Source organism: Diceros bicornis, chromosome 26 (assembly GCF_020826845.1).
Source record: "Diceros bicornis minor isolate mBicDic1 chromosome 26, mDicBic1.mat.cur, whole genome shotgun sequence".
Taxonomy (NCBI): Eukaryota; Metazoa; Chordata; class Mammalia; order Perissodactyla; family Rhinocerotidae; genus Diceros; species Diceros bicornis.
In genome coordinates this window covers 31,556,728-31,583,559 of record NC_080765.1, presented here as the reverse complement: position 1 = coordinate 31,583,559, position 26,832 = coordinate 31,556,728, and the positions used below count along the sequence as shown (strand labels likewise).

General features: G+C 40.2%; 1 pseudogene; it reads left to right on the top strand.

The window, feature by feature from the left end:
• Positions 1 to 3,053: 3,053 nt before the first annotated feature.
• LOC131422587 (acyl-coenzyme A synthetase ACSM3, mitochondrial-like) lies at positions 3,054 to 26,662 on the top strand (annotated as a pseudogene).
• The last annotated feature ends 170 nt before the right edge of the window (positions 26,663 to 26,832 follow it).

The window sequence follows — 26,832 nt, the reverse complement described above, 5'->3', positions numbered from 1 at the left end:
CTTCTCAGGTCTATTATAACCCTGAGTTATTGGAATAAACCATGTGTAAAAGTTCTCCCTTCTGGAAAAGTGTTTTATTCATTCAACAAATATTTATTAAGAACCTATTATAGGCCAAATGCTGTTACAATTCCCAGGGATAGTATCATGAACATAACACACGAGACCCCTACCCTCATAGAACTCACATTCTAGTGCAAAGATAGCAAACTACAGCCTATGGGCTAAATCCGGCCCTCTACCTGTTTTTGTATAGCCTGTGAACCAAGAATGGTTTCTACATTTTTAAATATTTGAAAAAATCAAAAGAGGAATAATTCATGTCATATAACAATTACCTGAAATTCAAGTTTCAGTATCCACAAATAGGGTTTTTTTTGGAACACAGTCATGCCTATTTATTTACGTATTGTCAATGGCTGCTGTCCCAACCAGAGTTGAGTTGAGCAGTTGCAACAGAGACCACATGGCCTGCAAAGCCTAAAATACTTACTATCTGGCCCTTTACAGAAAAAGTTTGCCCAACACTTTGCCTGCATTATCTTATTTAATCTTTGGGACAACACTCTGATGGAGGTTCTATTAGCCTCTCCATTGGTAAAATGTGAAACTGAGGCCTGATAATCTGCATTTCTAACAAGCTTCCTGGTGGTGCTGATGCTGCTGTTTCACAGATCACAGCCTCTAGATCAGCGATTCTCAACCTTGTTTGCACATTAGCATACTCCGAGGAAACTTTTAAGAATATGATGCCCAGGCCCCACCCCCAGAGATTCTGATTTAATTGATCCAAGACCCAGGCATGAGTATTTTTATAAAGCTTTCCTGGTGATTCAAATATACAGCCAGGGTGAGAATCACTGCTGTATTGAAATACTATTGAACTGCAGTGAAGGGAACATTCAAATAGGAATACAAAGTCAGGAGTTCTAGTCCTGACTCTGATACAACACGTTGAAGCAAGTTGCTTCCCCTCTCTGGGGCTCCATTTTCTTTGCAGGTGAAAAGTGGGGAATTGACCTCAGAGGGCTCAATCTCACTGACTGGTCAGGTCCTCACACAACAGCTGGGAGAGTCAGAAGAAGTATCCACGCCTTTCTATGTGTTGGGTGGTACAACACGATGTCCAAACACCAGGTCCATTTAGGGTAAAACTTGTGGCTGACATCCATTATTAATTATTGTTTGGCAATTGATCAATACAGAAATGCTTCCACATAGCCACACTGCCTTACACACCACACAGCTAGAATTGCAGTTAAAAATGGTGATTTAATGATTGTGAGGGTAGTGTTTTATTGTAGGAAATTGGGAAGATTATGGAAAGTCTAAAGAAGAGAACCCTATAATGCCTAGAACTGTGTTTCTAACAGCCTCCTTTATGAGACCTCAGCCAAGTCAATGACGTTGTGATCAAAGATTTCCCACAGGAGCAGGGAGGGCTGAGTGGCCCAGAGGGGCCTCCCCACAAAACTCCTCGAGGTTAAAGCCCTATTATTACATCTCCGGTAAATGCAGCTCCAGGCCTGGACTCCAAGATAGCATGGGCTCCTCTGGGGAGCGTGGGAACTGCAACCTATAAGCTGGAGGATCCCTGACAGCGCTTTCATGCCCGATTGGTACCGGGTTCCTCTCAATTTCTTCATCTATGAATTATCCACCATGGAAAATTCTCCTAAACATTCCTGCACTACTTTTGAAATCTGCAGGTGAAAGCTATTAAATAAAAAGGCTTAGCCCTTTGCTTTCACTGAGAGTAACTAGTGACAGCTTTTCTTTAGAAATGCATATGGGAGGCAACAGCACGTAGTAGTCAGGAGAAGAGGCTGGGACCAGACAGTTCTGGGTTCAAATTCAACCAGTGCCTCTGTTACAGACTGAATGTTTGGGTCCCCCCGAATTCATATGTTGAAGCCCTAACCCCCCAAATGTGATGGTATTTGGAGGCGGGGTCTTTGGGAGGTAATTAGGTTTAGATGAGGCCATGATGGTGAGGCCCTCATGATGGGACTAGTATCCTTATAAGAAGAGGAAGAGAGACCGGAGCTCTCTCTTTCTCTCTACCATGTGAGGACACAGAGAGAAGGCGACTATCTGCAAGCCAGGGGCAGGCCCTCACCAGGGGACCTGAATCAGCCAGCACCTTGATCGTGGACTTCTCAGCCTCCAGAACTGTAAGAAACAAATACCTGTGTTTAAGCACCAGGTCAAGGGTATTTTTGTCATGGCAGCCAGAGCTGACTACGACAGCCTCTTACTAGTTGTATTCTCCACCTATAAACAGAGATGATAATAGTATCCACTTCACAGGGTTACTCTGAAGATTTAATGATAAATTGTATATAAGTAAACCACCGAGCACAGTGTTTGGAACATAGTGAGTGCTCAGAAAATGGTACTGATACCGAGCAATGGGCTCTCTCTGCTTGCCACATTCTGAGCCAATTAATCACAGTGAGTTAGGGATCTAGAAAGGAAGTTTTAATTCCCAGCATAACTAGGAAGATGGCAGACTAATGTCTCAAAAAAAACAATCTTCAAGAATTACAGAATCTTGAGGTAGTTATACAGGGAAAATGGGCAGTAAGGAGGGGATTTAGAAATGTCAGGCTTCAGGCATGATGGACTCCTGGATCTTTCATTGTTCCTTTCTTCTGTCAATGATGTTGAATAGCAAGTAGGTGTGTTTTCCGCCTGTGGTCAGCCTGTTCCTGGAGAGAAACTCCTAGAACAAAGTTTTAATTTGTCAAGCTGTAGGGCAGTACACACATAAGCAGAAGCTATAAATCAGGAGAGCATGTGAATTTTTTTAGAGTATGTGCAGAGTAGCAAGTAGTCACATAGAGGAGGGGCTGGGACCATTTAGTAGAACAAGATGGCCTCACTTATGTTCTCTTACAGTACTATTATGCTGATTAATAATAAAACTTAGCTGCTTTGGGGTATGGCTACCTTTAGGACAGAAACAAATTCTTGTCCTTGTGCTTGTCTTTTAGATGGATTGGTCTCTGTGGAAATCCTGAGTGCTAAAACATCCAACAAGACTGATTCTGGTTCTCGTCACCATGGAGATATTACTTCTTGCCAAGCATTTTCAGCGCCTACAATTCCTGGTTCTGTGAGACCATTGCCTAAAGATTACAGACTAGTGACCCCTCAGAATTTCTCCAACTATGAATCCATAAAACAGGACTTCAAACTGGAGATTCCTGAGTATTTCAACTTTGCTAAAGACGTCCTGGACCAATGGACCAATACGGAAAACGTATGGAGCAAGGGCCGCTCAGACTACAGTTTCTCAAGTGGGAGTGACTTTGCCCCCAGGGGACATTTGCAATGTCTGGAGACAACTTTGAGCCATGACTTGGGGGAGAGTGGGTGCTAATGGGTAGAGGCCAGAGATGCTGCTAAGTATCCTATAATGCACAGCACAGTCCCCCACAGCAAAGAATTATGTGACTCAACATGTTAACAGTTCCCTAGTTAAGAAAGCCTGGGTTACCAAAATGTACGATTACAGCTTAATTTTTTTAAAAACAAAAAGGGGTAGAGTGAAAAGTGATTCCAAGAGTCAGAAATGGTAGGAAATGAGGTTTAGATACAGCATTAAGAGAAATATCAAGGGATGCAAGAATTCTAGCCTTTTTGGAAAGAAAAATGATCAGGGTCAATGAGAAATGACATGTGTCAGAAGAAATGACATAGCTCTCAACATCTAGAAATAAGGACCTAGAGTTATTTCCAAATATTCTATGTATGTCCTAATGACCTGTGAATTTTCTTCAGAGGAAATATTTCATTAAGTCACTTGAAATAGAATTTAGCTGCATAACCACCTTTAAATCCATGACTGGTTCGTCTTTCCTCAGGCTGGAAAAGCTTTCTGGTGGATAAGTGGAAATGGAAAAGAATTGAGATGGAGTTTTGAGGAACTGGGATCTTTGTCCAGGAAATTCGCCAACATATTTACAGAAGCCTCTGCTCTGCAAAGGGGAGAACAAGTAATTGTAATTCTGCCCAGCATCCCAGAATGGTGGCTCTCAAATGTAGCCTGTCTGCGAACAGGTTAGTTTGCAATCTGATTCTATTTAAACTAGGATGGGTGGGAGATTTTCCAAAACACCTAAGTAATCGGGAAACATTTATTTGGGTAAATTATTTGAGGAACTGTACGCAATATAGTATTATTCTCAGGAACCTTATAAATGTGTTGGAAACATGCCGTATCTTTGGACCTAAACTAGGCGTTGTGTTTCTCAAAATGAAATGGCATTAAGTGAATGCCGATCAACAGTTGCATATCCTCATATCTACTGCTCTTCTCCTCCTATAGGACCCATGGTCATCTGAAACTCAAAGCAGCCACAAACTCAAAGAACCCATCCCAGTTCTTGTTTCATGCCTTCATTCCTCTCATGGTTAATTACCATTTGTCTGGTGCCCTAAGCAAGACTTCTGGACTCCTCCATCCTAATCATCTTGTAAATTTGACCTCCTACATGCCTCCAGAGTCCCTCTTCTCCAATCCCATTGCCATTGCCTGACTTTACCATCTACATCTTTACCTTCTGCATCTTTACATTTCCCCAAAAGTATGTTTAATTCAGGTCTTGCGTATGCCCACACCCCACTCCAATCCACTTCATCCTCCATAGCCAATGTTCTTTCTAGAACACACATTTTATCCTGTCATTTTGCTACCTCACATTATTTAATAACTCCCCGTTGCCTACCAGATAAAGTCTGAGCTTACTTATGTGTGTCATGGAAGGCTCTAGCTATCTTCCCTTCATTGTTCTCATTTCCCCACCCTCTTACTCTGTGCTCCAGCCATATCCAATGGTTTCTTATAAGATTTGTGATCTCTCTCATCTCCTGCCTTTTGTGCACACAGTTTCCTACGCTTGGAAAGTCTTTCCTTCACACCAACCACCTGGACAACTCCTATTAGACTTTCAAGTCTCAGCTCTAATGTCACTTCTCAGGCAACCCCACCCTGATGTCCCAATCCAGGTGCTTTCTATTTGGGCTCCCCAAAGAAACATGTATGTATTTCTGTTTTAACCTGTACTATATTGTCTGGGTGTACTGTTTGCTCATACATCTGTCATTCCCATATGACTATGTAAGCTCCTAAAAGGCAATGACAGGTCATTTCTGCACCTCCAATGACTGGCATGTAGTAAATGCTCAGTGAAATATTTGTTGAATAAATTGGTATCCCTGTTGTCATAATAAATCATTATATTAAGTAACATTCTTAATTTATTATAATCATTACTTTCATTTGAGGAGAGTTATATGCTCCAATCTCATGTGTACATATAAATTATATACTAGAGTTGCACAGTCAACTTTTATACAGTTTTTTTTTTTTTAACAAAATGATTGCTTTCTTGAATGCTACTTAAGCTCACTGTCTTAGTAAGAGACTGATTGATTGCCAGGACCAGAAATCCATTCATATTAGTTCAATAAGGAAGGAGAATTATTGAACATCTACTGGAGAATCTCAGAGGAAAAAAAAAAGTACAGAAAGAACAACAGGCCTCTGCAGGGGCACAGGGTCTTCAGCAGGCAGCTTCTATCTTTATTTCTTTTGCTCTGAGGCCACAAGGAACAGGTATATCAGGGTACAGTTTAATCTTGCTACTCTGTGAGTCCTTGTGTCTGGTTATACTGACTTTGCATATCTCTGTTCTGATCTATTTTATGTTGACTTTATAGTTTAGCTCTTGGAAGGCAATCTATTACCCTTATTTCCAAGCTCTCAGAGGGATCTTCTCTCTAGCCCCCAGTGCCAACAACAAACTCTTATATCACATTTTCATTTTCAAACTCTTTTGTGTGTATTATTGGCCAAATCCTATTACAACAGAAATCTCAGTATATAATTATTAAAAAATATTAATTTCCAATGAGTTGGTCCCTTACTTTAAGTAATATCTACCACAAAACACTAGTATAACATCCAATCTCAGTCCACATGTCTTTAGGAAGTTTCTAGGTGGATGTAGTCCCTTTAGTACTATAATAAACATTTGCACATTTTGTCTTTGCAACAGCCTTATGATTATGAAGGGAAAGCCTTGTTTTATAAACAGGGAAGCCAAAACTTTCATAGATAAGGGAAAAAGGAACATTGACTCACCTGCCCAAAGTCACTCAGCAAGTCAGTACTAGAGCCCAATGCACTCGCCAGCATTTCCTAGAATTTTCATAAGATTTCAGAATAGAAACAGTTCTTAAAATCATCTAGTTCATTCTTCTCGTATGAATCACTTGGGGATCTTGGTAAATGCAGATTCTGATCCAATAAGCCTGGGTGGGACCTGAGGGCCTGCATTTCTAACAAGCTCCAGGTGACGTCGATGCTGCTGGCCCATGAGCCACCCTTTGAGTGACAGGGAACTAGTCCTTCCATAAATTTACAGGTGAGGAAAGCAAGGTCCAAACCCAGCAACTTGGCCAAGGTCACACCTTGATTAGAGGAACAGGGAAAACAAGGACCTTGGATCCCAGATGTCCAGCCCAGAGCTCTTTCTAATACTGCACGGGGCTTTCTTTACACGTTTCCCTATCCAGTGTCAGTAGCGTGGATCAATCCCTATGCCCTTATGCAAAACAACAACTGTGAAGCAGAAATGGACATTTTATTTCTGGAAGTTTTTATCTTTTTTTTTTTTATGAAACAAATTTAAATAGAAATCTTCCTCAGAGAGGTCAACCCTGGCCACCCTATCTGAAACAGTGCCCCCCCCCGCCAAAAGTGGTCATTTTCTATCCTTTTAAATAGCACTTATCATCACCTGATATTGTATACGTGCTTAATGTCTGTCTAGAACGTAAGATCCATGAAGGCAGCGACCTCTGTCCATCGCATTCTCTGCAGTATCCTTAGCACTTAGAAGAGTGTCTGCCACATGGTAGGCTCTCAATATATATTTTTAAATGAATGAGTGAATAAACAAATCCATTGTGTTTTTTATATTCAACTAGGACATCAGTCCAGAGCAATACTGGAAGATTTTATTTTTGTATTTAAAGTAACAGTTTTCTCCCTGGCAAGAAACTATGTAATGCTTCCCAGAATGATTAATCTCGACAGGAAATAGTTTTAATAGGTAAGAGTGATCACTGTTAATAGATTATTTTAAAGATATGACATGAATTATCTATTGGCAGAAATTAATTTTCTAAGGGTAATGTCTTTAAATAAAGTGCTTCTTCTGGGCATGAAATACTGGCAGTGGGCTTATTGCTAGAGAGTGCCTTTAAATTATGGAAAAGTGTTACGCCATGGTAGGTTAATTACTTATCCCTTGGTGGAACAATAAGGAGTATCCGTGGAGTTAAAGTCTCATACAAATTGCTACATTGCCCTGTTTAGAAAAGGAAGATATTCCAAAGAATTGTATTTTCTCCCTGGTTTTCTGTTTCCTGAAGAACTCCACTGAAGGGGCTTGACCTTTCCAAAATAAAGATGAGTCAGTGCCAAGAGTCTAGGAATGACCAGGCAGAACCTGAGACTCACGGAGGTGAAGTGACTTGTCCAAGGCCAAGCTGTAAGAGTATCTGGCTCCAGGACACACTCTTAACCATTCTACTACACCCTACGGTGGGAATTTACAGCAGGTCGGAGTAGCAGCACAGAAAAGATGAATGCCTCAATCCTTCCCTTTGGAGAGAAACCATAAGACAGTCATGGCCATTATAAGAGACACTGGATGGAAGTGGTTAAGTGTGCAGTTCTAGGGTCAGGTTGCAGGGTTCAGTCCCTACACTGCCACTTCCTGGTGGTGATCTTGGGCAAGTTATTCATACCTTTTGTGTTTGGGGCTTTTGGGTGGGGGTTAAATGAGTTAAAATATGCAGAACACTTAGAATAGGGCCTGGCACTCAAGTACTCAATAAACATTGGTAATATTACTTTTCAATCAAAACCCTCTTCAAGCTGAACACCACGAATGGTCTTCAGATAGAAGGTAATCATCCAGCATTTAACACCCTTTCATGTTAGGTCAAAAGGGTCGTAAATTTGAGATCCCAAGAAAGGCAAACGCAGAATAATGGGAGGAAGACAAGTAGATCCCTTGCCTGGTACATTGACTAACTCATTCTGAGAAATGCAGAATGTACATGAGCTATCTACACTACCCTAACTAACATGATGAAAGAAATCCTTCCTTCTAAACATTGTTTCTTTTCTGCTCCTTTAGGGACAGTTTTAATTCCAGGAACAACTCAGCTGACCCAGAAAGACATCCTCTACAGACTACAATCTTCAAAAGCAAAGTGCATTATTACCAATGAAGTTTTAGCCCCGGCAGTAGATGCTGTTGCATCTAAATGTGAAAATCTGCACTCCAGGCTAATTGTGTCTCAGAACCCCAGAGAAGAGTGGGGGAACCTCAAGGAGATGACGAAATGAGTAGCCATAGTTGTTGTAGAAGAGCTTCCTCAAAACAATGCAAGTTGAAAAGTCATTCAACCCACAAGTGATCAGAAAAATGAAAATTAAAACAATAGGCAAAGGGAACAATTGATGATTATTGCTGCACTAACAGTGCAAAGCTCTGAGGCATGAAGGAGCTTGGAGTGTTTTCGTAGGTTGGGATTTCCAGGAAGCAGTTGCTGAGAGAGATTAGCTGTGCAAGAAGTGTGTTAAGGAGTTCTCTTGGGATCAACACCTGTGAAGGAGGGGGAAAGATGTGGAATTGGGAAGAAGAAGAAATTTATCTGCCATGTACTCCCCCCAAAACCCTCAGCCAACCCACTGGGACCTGTGGAGTTTGGATAGCCCCTCAAAGTTGTTCCCAGCTAAAGTAAGAGGTCCTGGCGTTTATATGCCCATACTGACCAGTAATTGTTGTGGGCTGTCCCTAGAAGCAGGTGTGACCTTGAACAAGGCAGCTCTCTCCAGCCAAGGCAATCTTTAAAGAGGGCTCTCAGGGGCCGGCCCCATGGCTTAGCGGTTAACTGCGTGTGCTCCGCTACTGGCGGCCTGGGTTCGCATCCCGGGCGCGCACCGACGCACCGCTTCTCCAGCCATGCTGAGGCCGTGTCCCACATACAGCAACTAGCAGTATGTGCAACTATGACATACAACTATCTACTGGGGCTTTGGGAAAAAAAAAATGAGGAGGATTGGCAACAGATGTTAGCTCAGAGCCGGTCTCCCTCAGTAAAAAAAAATGAGGAGGATTAGCACGGATGTTAGCTCAGGGCTGATCTTCCTCACAAAAAAAATAAATTAAAAAAAAAATAAAAAAAGAGAGAGCTCTCAGCACTTGTGGGGATAAGTCCTTCATTCCTGCAGCGGGATCTAGGGGGTGCCTCACAGCATCAACCACAAAGCTGTTATCATTTCCCAGGGAAATTGACTGCTATCAATCCTTCTGTGTAGGCTATATAATTCCCTTGCTGGCAGCAACACTTCTATCAGGTTAAACTAAGAGGAACACTTAATGTTAATGGATGCAAGTACAGAACTGATGTGTACTGATGTTCACACTCTGCTATGGGGTGCTTCCAGGGTCACTTGGAACTCTTGCCAGGCATTGGTTATATCTTAGCTTAAGGTTGACAGCAAATTCGCTCTCTAGAATGAGCATGCTTTGCTCAAGGATTTAGGAGCATGCTTGGAACTCTGAACTTATTCCCACCTTCTCTGAAATAGCTGACATTTATCAAGTTCTTATCAAAGGCCAGGTACTGTTCTAATACAAGCAATGCTATAATTGCAAGAGGAGCTAACATTTACATGGCACTGGTTGTGTGCCAAAAACTGTTCCAAGCACTTCAGATATATTAACTCATTTAAATCTTAGGTATTATAATTATACAGATGAATAAGGTCAAATGCTAGGATCTGGCAGTGTTGGGTTCCAAACCCAGGCAGTCTGGCTTCTGAGCTCGCACTCCTACCTGCTATGTTACTGCTTCCAGTAGTGAAATGTTAGTATAATAACCCTGTCTTAGGTTTCCAAAGCAACCATACCTATGATAGAAGTCATAGGTACAGAGCTATAGGTACTGACTATTTTTAAGGAAGATAATTGAGGAATCATAGACTAAACACTTGGTCTAGCTTTGTTAGTCTTTGAAAACAGCTTTTCTATATTTCTCATGGCCTGGATGTTTCTGATTCATCCAGTCTCAGCCCAGTACTTCCAGATAAACTCTGTGTGCCTCTTAGACACTGGATGTGCAGAGTTGACGCCCTCTCAGCTGTCCTAATGTATGACTGATACAGCAGCCCAGTTATCCTTTGGATCTAAACGTTCTCTTTCTCTTTCACTGCGGCCCTTCCTTCCCTGATGGATGCTGAGATCCTCTTCAGTCTTACTGTTCACTGTATTCAGAACCACGTAGACTCTCTTGTGGGAAATAGAAAAACCATCCTTTCAGGAGTCAGGAAACATTTTCTATAAAAGGGGTCCATAGCAAGTATTTTAGGCTTTGCAGTCTCTGTCACAACTACTCACCACTGCTGTTGTAGCATGAAAACAGCCATAGACAGTATGCAAATGAGTGGGCATGGCTGTGTTCCTTTATTTAGGAAAACAGGAGGCAGGCCAGATTTGGCCCGTGGACTGTAGTTTGCCGACTCCTGCTTTATACCATTACCCAGGACTTCGGTTAACAGACCCATTTAAAAAAAATCACATTTTACGGCATCTACAGTGAAGGGGAAGGGCAGTTCTTCACATATCCATGATTACAAGATCAGAGAATCCTCATTCTGCTGGCAGTATGATAAAATTCTTGAGTTTTTAAAATGCTTCAACCCTTCTTTATCATACAGTAAAAAGCTATGAAACAGCTGTTATAAATGGGCTGTTGATGGCACAGTTTAGTTTGATTCCAGAAAGCACCTAAAAAGATGGAGAGAGAGATGGCTTTTTCCTTGGAATTCAACCTGAGTCACTGGGGCCTGATCCATGAGATGAAGAGGTCCGAGTAGATGGTTTCTCGAATACTTTTCTGTGGTAACGGTCTATGATGCTGTGTTTAACGTGCAGAATCATTGTAGTTTTCCTTCGTAGACATGCCAGTGATAACTACACCTGTGTGAAGACAACACATGATGAGATGATGGCCATTTACTTCACCAGTGGAACAAGTGGACCTCCTAAAATGACCGGACACACCCATAGCAGGTTTGGCTTAGGATTATCTGTAAACGGAAGGTACTTTCACAGAACAGCAGCTTGAAGTGTCAAAACTGCCAAGGTGATGATCCATTTATGGGTCTTTTAAATTTGTTTTCCTGTATATTTCAGGGCTATTCTTTGTTTCCCCAGGTTCTGGCTGGATTTGACACATTCAGATGTGATGTGGAATATCTCAGACACAGGTTGCGCAAAGTCTGCATGGAGTAGTGTTTTTTTCTCCATGGATCCAGGGAGCATGTGTATTTGCACATTATCTGCTGGGTTTTGAGCCAACTTCCATCTTGGAAGTAAGGCAGAGCACAAGAGATCAACATTTAGAAATGCATTAGCAGTGTCACTGACAGGACTGGTGAATAAAGTAACTTGCACAAGTCAGCATAGACAACATGATTTAAGATATGTCACATCCAGAAAGTCAATTATCCTGAAAAGATACACAGAGGAAAGGTGTGAGTGCATTTATGTTAGAATAAACAGGGTTGAAGTGATGTTGTGCCTACCATAGACGTTTAGGTACTTGTTAAAGTTGTCATAAGACTGAGAGTTTACCTCTAAATTGCAGACACTTTCTAAGTTTCCCATCACAGTCTTCTGTTCATCGCCAACTGCATACCCAATGCTTGTACAGAGTGATATGAACAGGTAAGAAAGCTTGGTAAATAGGCACCTAGTGGGGGAGGGGAGAGGAAGAGGAAGCTATAAAGTAAAAGGTCTTTCTGCCTAAAACATAGCTCCAAACTGGTAGGTATGGGATTAAACAATCTCTCCTCCTCTTTCTCCTTCTTGCTTACATTCTGTAAATGATAACCACTACATCCAGGGCAGGCTCCCCCAAGCAAAGAGAGGAAAGGGAGGGTTCAGCCCTGTGTATACCTCTGAGCCCAGTGGTTTTGGGTAAGAAAGTGTTTAATCTTTTGGATGATGACTATTACCTGAGCTGAGAAAGTAGAGAAATTGCCCCTATTTGGAACCTATCCCAGCAACTAGGAAAAAGGATGAATGTCTTTTGTTCTATTACTGGTTCCATTTGAAAGGGTGGATTGGTAAATATTTTTAAATTGATTTTTTAAAATTTTTGAATAGGAAGTAGTTCATATGATATAAATTTCAATAGCTATATAAGAATATATAGTGAAAAGTCTTCCTCCAAACCTTTCCTCAGTCTCTATTCTCCCTCTCCCTGAAATCTACGCACACAAAAGCCAATATGCTTATATTCTCCCCTGCTCTCTTATAAACATAAATGGAAATACTATATGCTGTGTTTCCTTCATCCACAGATGAAGAACTGTGTGTTCTTCATCTTCCTTTTTTTGCCTAAATATACACCCTGGAACTGTGCTGTCCCATATGGTAATAACTAGCCACATGCAGTTATTTAAATTTAAGTTTTAATTAAAGTTAAAATTCAGTTCCTCAGTGGCAGTAGCCATGTTTCAAGTGCTCAATAGCCACACAGGACTATAAGATATTGTAGTGGATAGTGCAGATTATAGAACACTTCTGTTGTTGCAGAAAGTTCTGTTGGACAGCAGGGTCCAGGAGCTTCCTCATTCTTTTTTATAGCTGTATAGTATTCCACTGCATGAATATTCCATAGTTTATCCAGACAATTGGTAAACTTTTAATTGCTGATTTAAAATGTTATTATGTGATAACTTCCCTAAGGATGGCATGGCTGTTTTTTGCAACAAGTCATGCTCCCCACCCCTCCAAGAAAACTAAAGTCAGAAAAGAAAAAGAAAAACTGGTGTTTGGGGAGTCATTTTATGATGTTAGAATGATTCATTTGGGCCGGCCCTGTGGCTTAGTGGTTAGGTGCACGCGCTCCGCTGCTGGCGGCCTGGGTTCGGATCCTGGGTGCGCACCGACGCACCGCTTCTCCGGCCGTGCTGAGGCCGCGTCCCACGTACAGCAACTAGAAGGATGTGCAGCTATGACCTACAACTATCTACTGGAGCTTTGGGGGGGAAAAATAAATAAAATAAAATCTAAAAAAAAAAAAAAGAATGATTCATTTATTTTGTGTTGGAGAGGGGAGTAAGGAAGAAACTGCAACACATTTTATATTGAAATTTCATTAGCAATCATCCTAACTTCCATTTCTCTCCATTTTTCCTCCTAAATTTAACTTGTTATCTGTTTCTGAGACGCTATAAGTTCATAAGCTTAAAGCACTGTGTGAGTGGCGGGGAACCAATCAACTCTAAGTGACTGAACAATGGAGAAACAGGACAGGTCTGGATATCTACGAAGGATATGGACAGACTGAAACGGTACATGGACCTCACTGAACAGACAGGGCTGGCCTTGATTTAGTTGGATGAATAAAACCAAAGTGTTTATTATGACCTTATGATTGTTTGAGGGATAGGGAGGAAGTGGAGTGGTTAGAAGAATAATTTAAAAAAAAAGATGGAGGGAAGCTGATTACAAAAAAGCTCTGTAACAGTTGTTTAAAGTTGTTTAAATACCCATTCATTGAGGAAAACCACTATATAACTGATTGGGATGAGGGCACTAAAATATATTTTAAGTGAAAACATGCTAGATCTACAGAAAGAGTGATTTCCCCTTCTGTAATAGGGAACTTTCTTAGTCAGGGCTGCCTCAAAAATGGAAAATGTTGAATTCTTTGTTACTTGAAATATTATGAATTTGCTGGACAACTCTTTGGTAAGCATACTCTTAAAAGAGTTATTTAAAGAGCTCATAGAAATGAGAAGAATTTCTAGAGGTAATGAATGAAATAATAACAAAAGTGGTTATTTTGTAAGGAAAGAGAGGGGTGAGATGGAGCAGATAAGGGAAAAATGAAAGAAATTTTTCGCGGTGTGTCTTTTTGTAATGCTTCAATTTATAAACCATGAGAATGTAGCACCTGGTCAAAAATTAAAATATGAAAAATAAAATAAAACCAAAAATTGACATACGTATTAAGTAGAAATTGCATATCATGCCAATATGAATAAAAATGTTTTCATAAATATGGTATTTTAGTAATTATAAATTTACTAAGTATTATAAGTTTATTATATATATTTGCTTAGTGTCTATCTCTACACTCCATGAGAGCAGAGAATTTGTTTTACTTTGAGCCTGGTTCATAGTAAGTTCTCAGTAAATATTTGTTGAATGAATGCAGAGTGATGAATGAATGAATTTTAAGTTACTTGTAATGTTACTCCACTCTTTCTTCTTCTTAACTAGGTGCTAATCTGTGGAAATTTTAAGGGAATGAAAATGAAGCCTGGTTCAATGGGAAAGCCTTCTCCTGCTTTTGATGTTAAGCTTTGCACATTCCCTTCCAGGAGAATATTTAACAACCCAATCTGTTTACCTACCCCACTTCTACCCTCCCCATACTCTTAGTTTTGGTGATGATTTCATGTTACTTCCATGGTATCTTAACTTCCATGTAAAGATGGAAATATGTTAGAAACGTTAGTTTATTGGTCTCCATTTTTTTGCAAAGCAGTTGCTTGTGCAAAGCAGTTCTAGGCATTTTGCAAATATTAATCCATTTAATTCCCAGATGGAACCTATGAGATACATAGTAATATAAGAACCATTTCACAGATGAGGCACAGAGAGGTAAGGACTTCACCAGAGGTCACACAGCTAGTAGCTTCTAGCATTAGGATTCAATTCCAAGCAATCTGGTTCCAGTATCCCCACTCTTAACCACAACACCACCCTGCCACTTCTGTTGAGGGAGGTCAAGACCTCCTGAAGTGGTCAAGTAGGCCAAAAGAGGCTAAACGTGCAGTGGCTGCAGCATTCTCCCTCTCTTTCCTCAGCCTCACCTGGCCATTTCCTGGCTCTCCATAACCACTGCCATTACCACCACCTGATCCCTAGGGGGCATCCTATCATCCCATCCGCAAGCTTTGTACAGGGTTAGAATTGTTCTCAGATCAACCCAGCCAGAGCTAGGTATAAACAAAGGAACTTGCACTAACAGTGAGAGAAAACCATAGCAACAAAAACACAAAATGGATGAGTTTACGGAATGAAGAGCTCAGAACCAAACTTAAATGCGAATTAGTTGTAGATTAGATCAATGTTTCCCAAGCTTATCTGATCATAAAAATCACATGGCCTCTTGTTAAAAATACTGACTCGCAGCCCGTTCTCTAGAGAGTCTGATTCAACAGATTTGGGGTGGGACCCTGAAATCTATGTTTTAGACAAGCACTTTAGGTAATTCTTATGATTAGATAAGTTTGAGAAAGTTTAGATGAGAATGACTGCTGATGTCACTGTTTATTGAATAAACCAGATCTGGGCTCTTGTCCTAACTTTAACTTTGCTATGAGAACCTGTCTAAAGAGAGGATTGCCGAGTGGTTCAGGCCTGGCTCTGCTCTTCACTAGCTGAGTGTCTTTGGGTAAGTTGTTGAAGCCTCAGTTTCCTGATTTGTAAAATGGGGGCTAGGGTGACCAACTTTCCCCAGTTTGCCTGGGACTTACCTGGTTTTAGCACTGAAAGTCACACATCCCAGAGGCACTCTCCTGCCTCAGTCCTGGACAAACTGAGAAGGTTGGTAATCCTAACAACAGAACTGATTTTATAGGTTTCTTGTGAGGATTAAATGAGGTAACATCTCTAAAGAGCATAGCAAAGTGCTTGGTGTACAATAAAAGTCTGAAAGATAGGTGCCGTTATTATTATTCACCTCTCCCTCTCACTCCCTGCCTTTGAAAACCTCTTCTAAGAAGAGATGGTAGGGAAGCCCTGGTTACAGTCTGTTAATAGACTTAACAATAGTTCACTGGTTTACAGGCTGCCTTAGGTTGGAGACAGATATATTGATAATTAAGCATTATCATGTCTGCATTACAAGCAATCAAGTTGGCCTTTCACACAGCTGTGTTCCTTTCTTCCCTCTTAGTGACAGCTCCCAACATGCATTGCTGTGACGGTCTCACAGGTGCAGCTGTACTCACAGTGATCCCAACCGCGATGTACCACCGGTTCCCTGCTAATTCGAGCCCAGTGGTTTTCCAGAGCAATTATAATTCAATGCGAAGGGGTGTGGCCAAGAGGAAAACAGTGCTCTGCCATACATCCCCAATCAGCATCACTACCTTCATTTCTTTTCCCAATTTTTTTATTGTGGTAAAATACACATAACATAAAATTTACCATCTTGACCACTTTCTTTTTGCCGAGGAAGATTTGCCCTGAGCTAACATCTGTTGCCAATCTTCCTCTTTTTTGCTTGAGGAAGATTCGCCCTGAGCTAAGATCTGTGTCAATCTTCCTCTATTTTGTATTTTGTGGGTCACCACCACAGCATGGCTGCCAATGAGTGTTGTAGGTTCTGCGTCTGGGAACCAAACCCTGGCCACTGAAGTGGAGCACGCTGAACTTAACCACTAGGCCGTGGGGCCGGCCCCCCATCTTGACCATTTTTAAGTGCACAAATAAGTGGTATTAAATACATTCATAATGTTGTGCAACCATCTCCAGTATCTATATCCATAACTCTTATCATTTTGAAAAATTGAAACTCTGTATCCCTTAAACAATAACTCCCAATTCCCCAATCCTCCCAGCCCTGGCAACCACCATTCTACTTTCTGTCTCTGTGATTTTGACTGTTCTAAATACCTACTATAAGTGGAATCATACAGTATTTGTCTTTTTGTGACTGGCTTATTACACTTAGCATAATGTCCTCATGGTTCATCCATGTTGTTGCATGTGTCAGAATTTCTCTCCTTTTTAAGGCTGAATAATATTCCATTGTATGGATATAACACATTTTGCTTATCCACTCATCTGTTGATGGAGGCTTGGGTTTCTTCCACAGTTTAGCTATTGTGAATGATGCTGTGATGAACTTGGGTGTACAAATATCTCTTGGAGACCATACTTTTAATTCTTTGGGGTATATACCCAAAAGTGGAATTGCTGGATCATATGGTAATTCTATTTTTAATCTTCTGAGGAACTGCCAAACTGTTTTCCACAGTGGCTAGACCATTTTACATTCCCACCAACAGTGCACAAGGGTTCCAGTTTCTTCACGTCCCCGCCAATACTTATTTTCTATTTTTTTCATGGTAGCCATCCTCATGGGTGTGAGGTGGTATCTCACTGTAGTTTTGATTTGCATTTCCCTAATGCAGCTACCTTCATTTTTAACTCTTCCCCAAGGGCTCTTGTTACTGGGCCTCTTGTTACCTGGCTAACAGCATCTGCAATGATATTCTGGCATCTGGGAATGTGCTCCTACCAGCTCGATTTCAGATTTTGCAACTTCAAAGCCCAAAGCTCATAATTTTCATGTTTAAACGTTTTAAGATCCCTTGAACAATGAGGAACATGATTCTCTCCAAAGATAGGACATTTTATCTTTTTCCCATCTATTGAAGAATAGTCTGTGATAAGTATTTGGAGCTCTTAAAATAGCTCCTTTCCATCAATAATTCCTTGATACTGGAGCCACATATTTCTTTAGATGACTGGGCAGGTATTTATATTTTTTATTTGCAAGAATTGAAAATTAAGGTTTTACATTTAGAATTCCTTTGCCTTTCAAGTTTATCATTAAGGACATAAGCCCTTTTACCTCTGGAAAGTGGCCGATAAGTATTATACCCTTATTTTCCACAGAAGTCACGTCTCAGGTTTGAAGGTTCTTGGTGGATGTATATAAAAGCAGAGTAGAGTGTTCATATTTAGAAAGAGCTAAGAGTTATTTAGAGTAAAATATGGTATGTAACATAAACAATCAACCTGAGAAATGTAATTTGGATTTTTAAAAATTGAATTGAACTCCTGGAGAGATTCCAGAGAGAAGTGTAATGATGAAAAGTATAGGATCTGGAGTATGACTGCTGAGATTTGAATTCCTGCTCAATCATGTACTGTCTCACTTAAACTCTCTGCACCTCAGTTTCCTCATATGGAAAATGAGCCTAATAATAGTTCTAACCAGATAGCACTGTTGTAAGGACTAAAGAAGGTGTGAAGTACTTAGAGCTGTAGCATTTATTACTTGGAATGCAGTAAGTGTCTAATAAATGCTAGCTACTATTAGGCACTTCAGGGAACCATGAGGATTGGGAGAGGGTGAGAGAGCAAGGCTTTGGCTTACCCACCACTGTCTCAGCCAGAGAACATTCCCCTTTTCCTGCTGACTTCTGTTTGGCTTCCCAAGTGAGGTTTTGTTTGTTCCACAGTAAAAGTTAGAAAAATACTAATGAAATATTGATTTGAGAGGAAAAGACAATCAAGATATATTGCTAAATGATAAAAGCAGGTTGTAAAACAGTATGTTATAAAGTGATCCCATTTTTTCCTATGTCTATATTGTCTCAAAAGATGTCACCAAAATGTGATTATTGCTAAATGGTAGAATTACAGAAAATTTTTATTTTCTTTCACATTTTGCTAACCTGCATTTTATATTTTACAGTAAGAATTTAAATAAATACATTTGTCTTAGGAATTTAAAGTATACTAAAAATTTTTTGACGTCTGCATTCCTGAAGGGCAACAGAACAAAATAAAACATGCAAAGTAAAGATTTAAGATTTGGCATTACATAAAAATTCTCTTAAATAAATTGTTCTGTTTTATCCTAGATTTTAGATGTAAATGGCAATGTTCTACCTCCTGGACAAGAAGGAGATATTGGCATTCAATTCTACCTACCCGACCATTTGGCCTTTTTACTCATTATGTAGTAAGAGACTTATGAAACAACCTCTTACCTTCTATTTCTCTCTCAAAAGTGCTTGGTAACTATCCCTACTTGCCACAAAACACACCTGGGTACTTGGCCTTTTCTGAGAGATTCATTGTCCTGCCTAGTAATCCCTCAGACAGGGAATTGAAGAAACCCCCAAATGCTTACTAGAGAAGGGCACGCTGGTCCCCGAGGCTAGATCACAGCTCCAGGCCCAAGAAGGCAAGAGGAAAGGAGCCCTAGAAAGAAGACAGCCCTCTTAATATCCATTGATCCTCTCCACTATAAAACAGGATCCAATCATTTTCCTGAAATCTGATTAGGAGTCTCCCTTCTTGGGAGGAGTGAGAGGGAGAGAGAATGGGGCAGTGAGATGAAGTAAATTTCTTTCTCTAGAGGCCTTCCAAGCTCTTTACTGTTTGCAAACATATTTTCATCTCTAACCATAGCATAGAAATCAGAGCAAATTTTACATCAATATAATCAATAGTCCAGGTTTTACTTGCCAGCGAATTTTACATAATGTAACAATGCTTCATTTTTCTCCCTGCCAAAGTGACAGGACCAATTCTCTGTATTTGTGTAAAACAAAGCAAAATACAAAAAGAAAAAAAGCTATTCATTGAATGATTAAGTGTTGGTGCTTTCTTTTGACTCTGAGTATTGACTTCTCTCTTTTCCTACCAGTGTTAGATATTGACCAATTAGCAAAAGACTTATTTAGCCTACTCCTCTGAGCTGTGAGCTCCAGCAATATTTATTTTGTGATCCATCTAAGAAAATCCTCAGGATGGAAGCATGCCTAGTCTTTGGAACTGTAGTTTACCTTTCTTATATTGGGCTGGCTCAGTGCTGGAATTTCATCCTCATTTCACACACTGGCTCCCCTTCAGTCTACGGCTTCTCAAAGGAACCAAACTTTTCTTTTTCCTTGAACATTTAAAAATCCAACAGAAGAGTCACATTCACAGTAATCTTAACAAAATGCTATTTGTTTCACAGGATAATCCTACAAAAACAGCTTCAACTCTACGAGGCAATTTCTATATCACTGGGGACAGGGGCTATATGGATGAAGATGGGTATTTCTGGTTTGTGGCAAGATCGGATGATATCATATTATCCTCTGGGTAATTTTCTTTTTCGTCTGTGCATATGTCTATGTTAACTGATCATCATTTTCCTGGAGTGAACCTGCTGCTCCTGTTTATAAATTCCTGCCATATGTTTCATTTCCCAGCTACCGAATTGGACCATTTGAAGTAGAAAGTGCCCTGGCTGAGCATCCTGCGGTAGCAGAGTCAGCTGTTGTCAGCAGCCCAGACCCCATCAGAGGAGAGGTAAAAAGAATGGATTCACCTCCACTTTATAACTTGTTGGCATTCTAACACACACTTCTAAGCAATAGTTCATTGAAACAGAATTACCCAAATGATTCATTCACTAACTATGCAAGTCAGATAGAGAGTTATTAATAAATATGCAAGTCAGATAGAAATATGCTAGTCAGAAAGAAGTGCTATAGAATAAGTCTAAAAAATGTAGCTATAAAGAATTTGAGGGGCCAGCCCTGTGGCCTAGTAGTTAAGTTCCGCGTGCTCTGCTTCGGCAGCCTGGGTTCAGTTCCTGGGTACAGACCTACACCACTTGTCGGCAGCCATGCTGTGGCGGCGACCCACATACAAAATAGAGGAAGATTGGCACAGATGTTAGCTCTAGGAGAATCTTCCTCAGCGAAAAATAAGGAAACTAAAGAATGAATGAATTTGCATCCTTTCCGTGGAGAGCTGGGGGAAAGATGGTGTGAATGCCAACAACCCAGGATCACACCAGGAGAGGGTGCCAGAGATTAGCTAGATAGGATCAAGTTCTTACCCAGAAAGTCTGGAAACCCACATGGTCCTGGTGTAGCTGAGGAGGATAGGCTGGCATCAGAAAACAGGGGTGTGAGCCCGGGCAGAGACAGGAACTGAGGCAACCAGAAGCAGGATGGGTGGGTAGATAAGTAGAGGATTAAGGAAATAAAATTAGCCATGAATAAGACAGGAGTCCTGAAATCTCTTCCTGTTGTGGCTGCTCACATGGTAGTTTGGGTTTAAAGTTTCCATGCCACTGTTTAGGCCCCCTTTGCCAGGCAGGGCCTCCAATATTCCAGGTAGACGAGAGCAGGGAACAGATTCAGTGATTATTGAAGTTTGTCCCTTTACTCTGAACTCCACTAGTAGGGTTTCATGAGTCTCAGCTCCTCCTGCACCTCTCCCCTAGCATCAGGCATCCTTAGATTTATCCACCTAGACAGGTGCTTACTTGCTGGCTGAGCTTTTATGACCAGGGTTGGCTTGGCAGTCACCTGATACCCAGAGTATAATACATAATGGGTTATGGTCCCCCAACAGCTCTGGGGTCTTGGTGTAGGGCTTGGATTAGCCAAGTGAGGCGAAAAGTTTGACCAGTTCAGTTCCCCAACTTTAGTGAGCTGCAACATTTCCTGGCAGATGTGGGTGGGTGTCCCCAGTGAGGTATCCATGCACAAAGTGGCCATGTGCTCCACACCACAGGCAGCTCCTCTCTTTCTGGGAGCAGGCCTATCCCAGCTGGGTTGGGTCTTTCTTCAGGCTAGGTCCTGCCAGGCCTATGATTGAGCAGCAAGTTCCAGGAGAATTGATCAAAAACAGATAAAATGAAGACTTTAGGACAATATCCAAAACAGGGGTCATTTTTATCTACTTACCATTGTTTTGCAACTTATTTCATGCATTTTCACACTATTGCCTGTTTTGCAATGTTTTAGCTTTAAAACTTCCTAACACTATTAGCTAATCATAACTACTTTGAGATTTTTCATGAATATTTATTTTTTTTCTCAGGTACACTGTTCAAAACTAAGGGGTTTAAAATGAGTATTTCCCTAATTCAATTTCTGTATTGATCATTTTTGTGTCCTCTCACTTGGTTTTCACATTTTAATATTTTTTAGGAATTTCACATAGCTACTTTCCTTTAAAAACTTATTTTCAGCCAATGACTAAATATACCTAGTTAGCTATATTTTCACAATTTTTAAAAACATGTGCTTGCTACAAGCCTTCTTTAAAAGACAAAACTTCCAATAAGGATAAAGGAATGGATGACTTTTGTTGTTGTTGTTGTTACTTCTGACAAGAACATTTAGATTTTAAATACTATTTTAACACTGGAATGTGAAATAAAGGGCTGAGAATATTTGTCTAGGTCACTGGGTTCCTAAATTTTTTGGATCACACAGTTCTTTGGAATTTGAAGGCCATCAGGCACTACCGGACTTATGCAATGATGGAAATGTTCTGTATTTGCATTGTCCAATACAGCAGCCACAGTGTCTATCAAGCACTTGAGATGTGGCTAGTGCAACTGAGGAAATCTTATTTTATTTCATTTTAGTTCATTTAAATTTAAATAGCCACATGTGACTTGTGACTACCATATTGAATAGCACAACCATAGACTCTTCTCATAAAAATGCAAAATTTTGCATAGAATTTCAGAGAAACTTTGAAGCCCACTTGGGGATTTTAGGTTAAAAAAATCTTGTGCTTACACTACTACTACAATAATACCTAAAGTTTTTGATGGCTTAGTATGTTCCAGGTGTTGGTGTAAGCTCTATGCCTCCCTTAACTTGTTTCATCCCTACAACCTCTTTTTAAAGAGAAGGAAACTGAGGCACAGAGAGGTGTCCTAATTTACTCAAGATTATACAATAAAGTGTGACTCGAACCCAGGTTGTCTGACTTCAGAGTTCATGCTCTTAATCATGTTCGCTTATTCCTTGTTAATTTATCACTTTCTGTAATGGTTTATAAAGATCTTCATAACAATAAAGTAGACTTTATCCAAGGTGTAGAAATCATACCTCAATATGCAAACCAGTAATTACAAACATTAGTTCTTAAAATAATTCGCCTTTGAATGATTCATTATATCAAGGATAAAATTTTTAAAAATTCACAAAAATGTTGATAAAACAGTAGAGCAGGTGAAAATACAAATAAATTTTATAAAATGTCAAAAAATGGATAGGATTAAATCTGTACATGCATATAAATACACACACACACACACCAGGTTGCACAACTGCCCTATGGTACATGTAAATTAGAAAGGTTCAAGGGGGCTGGTAAAGACAAAAATTAACAATTGCTCATAAAATGTTATAAAACTGCTCACTGGTAAACAATGATCAATATGTGAAAAATTTATCACTGTAAGTCTTCATTTCTCACTGACTGGTTGTTCTGAGTGATTTATTGTTTCAAACAATTCATTTTCAATCAAATATTTATTCCCAGACCAAGGTGGATAAGTAATGTCGCCAGCTTATCTTCATGCTGAATACATGAATCCATGAATTCAATAAGATCTCAGCCTCTTAAGTGCAGAGTATTTCATCATAAAAGTTGCAGGAGATGTCCTGGAACTGCCTACAAGGAAGCGTCATTCCATGGCAAACCCTGGGCTCGTAATCTGGATTTGGTGGTGCATACTAGTTGACTCACCTAGAGTGCTGCCTCTAGAAGAGGCAATGAATGGCAGTGTTGGCAGTGCCCCAGGAGAGAACATTCATAATTCCAATATACTCCTGAAGGGGGCGACACATGAGGGATGTCCTTCTGTTTTCTCCATTAAAGGTCCAAAAACTCTAGCAGGATTTTCCAAAACATTTCAAGGAAGGGTAAACTTGGGGGAAGAGGATTTGTGAGCATAAAGTGATAAAGTGATGGCTGTCTCCTGCCAGTTAGAGAGCAAGAGCTGCCACCACCTCTGCTCTTGTTCCTCAGAGCCAGGTAAGTGGGTCAGAGCAATAGCAAAGTGGCTGTTGGAATCTTCACAGCCTTGCATCAACAGAAGTGTCTCTGGAATAGAGCACAGAGCCTCAATGAATGGTTCTCATCAACAAGGATATGGCAAACCCAGTATAAATACTGTTTATAAGGGCCACACTGACAGTAGGACCTACAAGCTAGGCTGGATCAGCCTGGGTTGTTACACAAGAGACTGTGCTTAGTGTACTGCCAAGTTTCCAAAAGGACACTTTTCTGAAGGAGATAAAAGATGAGGCAAGAAGTCAAGAACAGAGATATTCAGACATAGGTCAGAAAGTAGAGCTCAAGATGTAGTTAGATGAGAAGGTTCAAGTGTAGATCATAAACGAAGCAGTGGTCAGAAGCTCTCTTGTATTAGACACAGAACAGGAGGTATGTGAGTTAACTGGCTGGTTCAAGAGCACAGAGGTGGGATCAAACCCTATTAAGCCTTCTGGCCCACCTACCAGGCACTTAGATTCCCAGTTAAAGAAATCAAACAAGACACGGTAAAACATAAAAATACACAACTCATCTTTCTGGTGTTTCAAATATTTATTTTAGATAGTAAAGGCTTTTATTGTTCTGAACCCCGACTACAAGTCACGTGATCAAGAACAACTGCAAAAAGAGATTCAGGAGCATGTAAAAAAAAACTACAGCACCCTACAAATATCCCCGAAAGGTAGGTATTCTAATTCTGCTGAACATTTGCTTAGTGTTCTGAAAATTCCAGCTGGTTATTTTTTCCATTTTAATGAACATTCTTCTCAAACATGCTACACCAAATGTTCCAAACTGAACTAAGCACATGGATAAGAATCAGAATCTTTGGGGCCAGCCCTGTGGCATAGCGGTTAAGTGCGTGCGCTCCGCTGCTGGTGGCCCGGGTTCGGATCCCAGGCGTGAACCGACGCACCACTTGTCAGGCCATGCTGTGGCGGCGTCCCACATAAAGAGGAGAAAGATCGGCGGGATGTTAGCTCAGGGCTAGTCTTCCTCAGCAAAAAGAGGAGGATTAGCATGGATGTTAGCTCAGAGCTGATCTTCCTCAAAAAAACAAAAAAAAAAGGATTCAGAATTTTTGAGATTAAAATGAAACTCTTAATCTGTCGGGTCATTGGCTCACCAGGCTTGTCGTAAATACTAAATATCAAGAAAAGTCTCCTCAACAATACCCCTCTGCCTTTTTGGTTGTTACTAAAAACCCATTCCAATGGGTGTCCTCATCTTTCATCTAGAGTTCATAATGGAACTGCTATATAATTGACTTTATCGACCCCGAATAGCTAAAGGAATCCTGAGAAAAAAAGAACAAAGCTGGAGGTATCACACTCCCTGATTTCAAAATATACTACAAAGCTATAGTAACCAAAACAGCATGGTACTGGCACAAAAACAGACACATAGATCAATGGAATAGAATCGAAAGCCCAGAAATAAACCCACACATCTATGGACAGCTAATCTTTGACAAAGGAGCCAAGAACATACAATGAGGAAAAGAAAGTCTCTTCAACAAATGGTGTTGGGAAAACTGGATAGCCACATGCAAAAAAATGAAAGTAGACCCTTACCTTACACCATGCACAAAAATTAACTCCAAATGGATTAAAGACTTGAATGTAAGACCTGAAACTATGAAACTTCTAGAAGAAAACATAGGCAGTTCGCTCTTCCACATCGGTCTTAGCAACATCTTTTCAAACACCATGTCTGACCGGGCAAGAGAAACAATAGAAAAAATAAACAAATGGGACTACATCAAACTAAAAAGCTTCTGCACAGCAAAGGAAACCGTCAACAAAACGAAAAGACAACCTAACAATTGGGAGAAGATATTTGCAAACCATACATCTGATAAGGGCTTAATCTCCAAAATATATAAAGAACTCATGCATCTCAACAACAAAAAAACTACCAACCCAATTAAAAAATGGGCAAAAGACCTGAACAGACATTTCTCCAAAGAAGATATACAGATGGCCAACAGACACATGAAAAGATGTTCAAAATCACTAACTATCAGGGAAATGCAAATCAAAACTACAATGAGATATCACCTCACGCCCGTCAGAATGGCTATAATTAACAAGACAGGAAACAATATGTGTTGGAGAGGATGTGGAGAAAAGGGAACTCTCACACACTGCTGGTGGGAGTGCAAACTGGTGCAGCCACTATGGAAAACAGTATGGAGACTCCTCAAAAAATCAAGGATAGGTCTACCATATGATCCAGCTATTCCACTGCTGGGTATTTATCCAAAGAACTTGAAAACACCAATTTGCAAAGGTACATGCACCCCTGTGTTCATTGCAGCATTATTCACAATAGCCAAGACTTGGAAGCAACCTAAGTGCCCATCAAGGGACGAATGGATAAAGAAGCTGTGGTATATATACACAATGGAATACTACTCAGCCATAAGAAACGATGAAATCCAGCCATTTGTGACAACATGGATGGACATTGAGGGTATAATGCAAAGTGAAATAAGTCAGAGGGAGAAGGTCAAATACCGTATGATTTCCTTCATTAAGTAGTAGATAATAACAACAATAAACAAACACATAGAGACAGAGATTGGATTGGTGGTTACCAGAGGGGAAGGGGGGAGGGAGGAGGGTGAAAGGGATAATTCGGCACATGTGTGTGGTGATGGGTTGTAATTAGTATTTTGGTGGTGAACATGATGTAGTCCATGCAGAAATAGAAGTACAATGATGTACACCTGAAATTTTTACAATGTTATAAACCAATGTTACTGCAATAAACAAAAAATTAAAAAAAAATAATTGACTTTATCTAAAGATAAAAACTTCTGGGCTAATTTTCTTCCCTTGATCCCAACAGGTAGAATTTATTCAATTCTGCCAAAGACTATCAGTGGGAAGATAAAAAGAAATGAACTGAGAAAGCAAGAATGGGAAACAATTTAAATCCATTCCATTAATTATCACATCTATAAAACAAACTCTGTAGAAACCATAACATTATGGAATTGTGATAAAAAATGTGATAGTATGCTTATAAACTATTGATTTAAAATATCTTCTGGTTATAATGTCAGAGGCTGAATTTTGAAAGAAAATATTTAATCAGTTCCTCT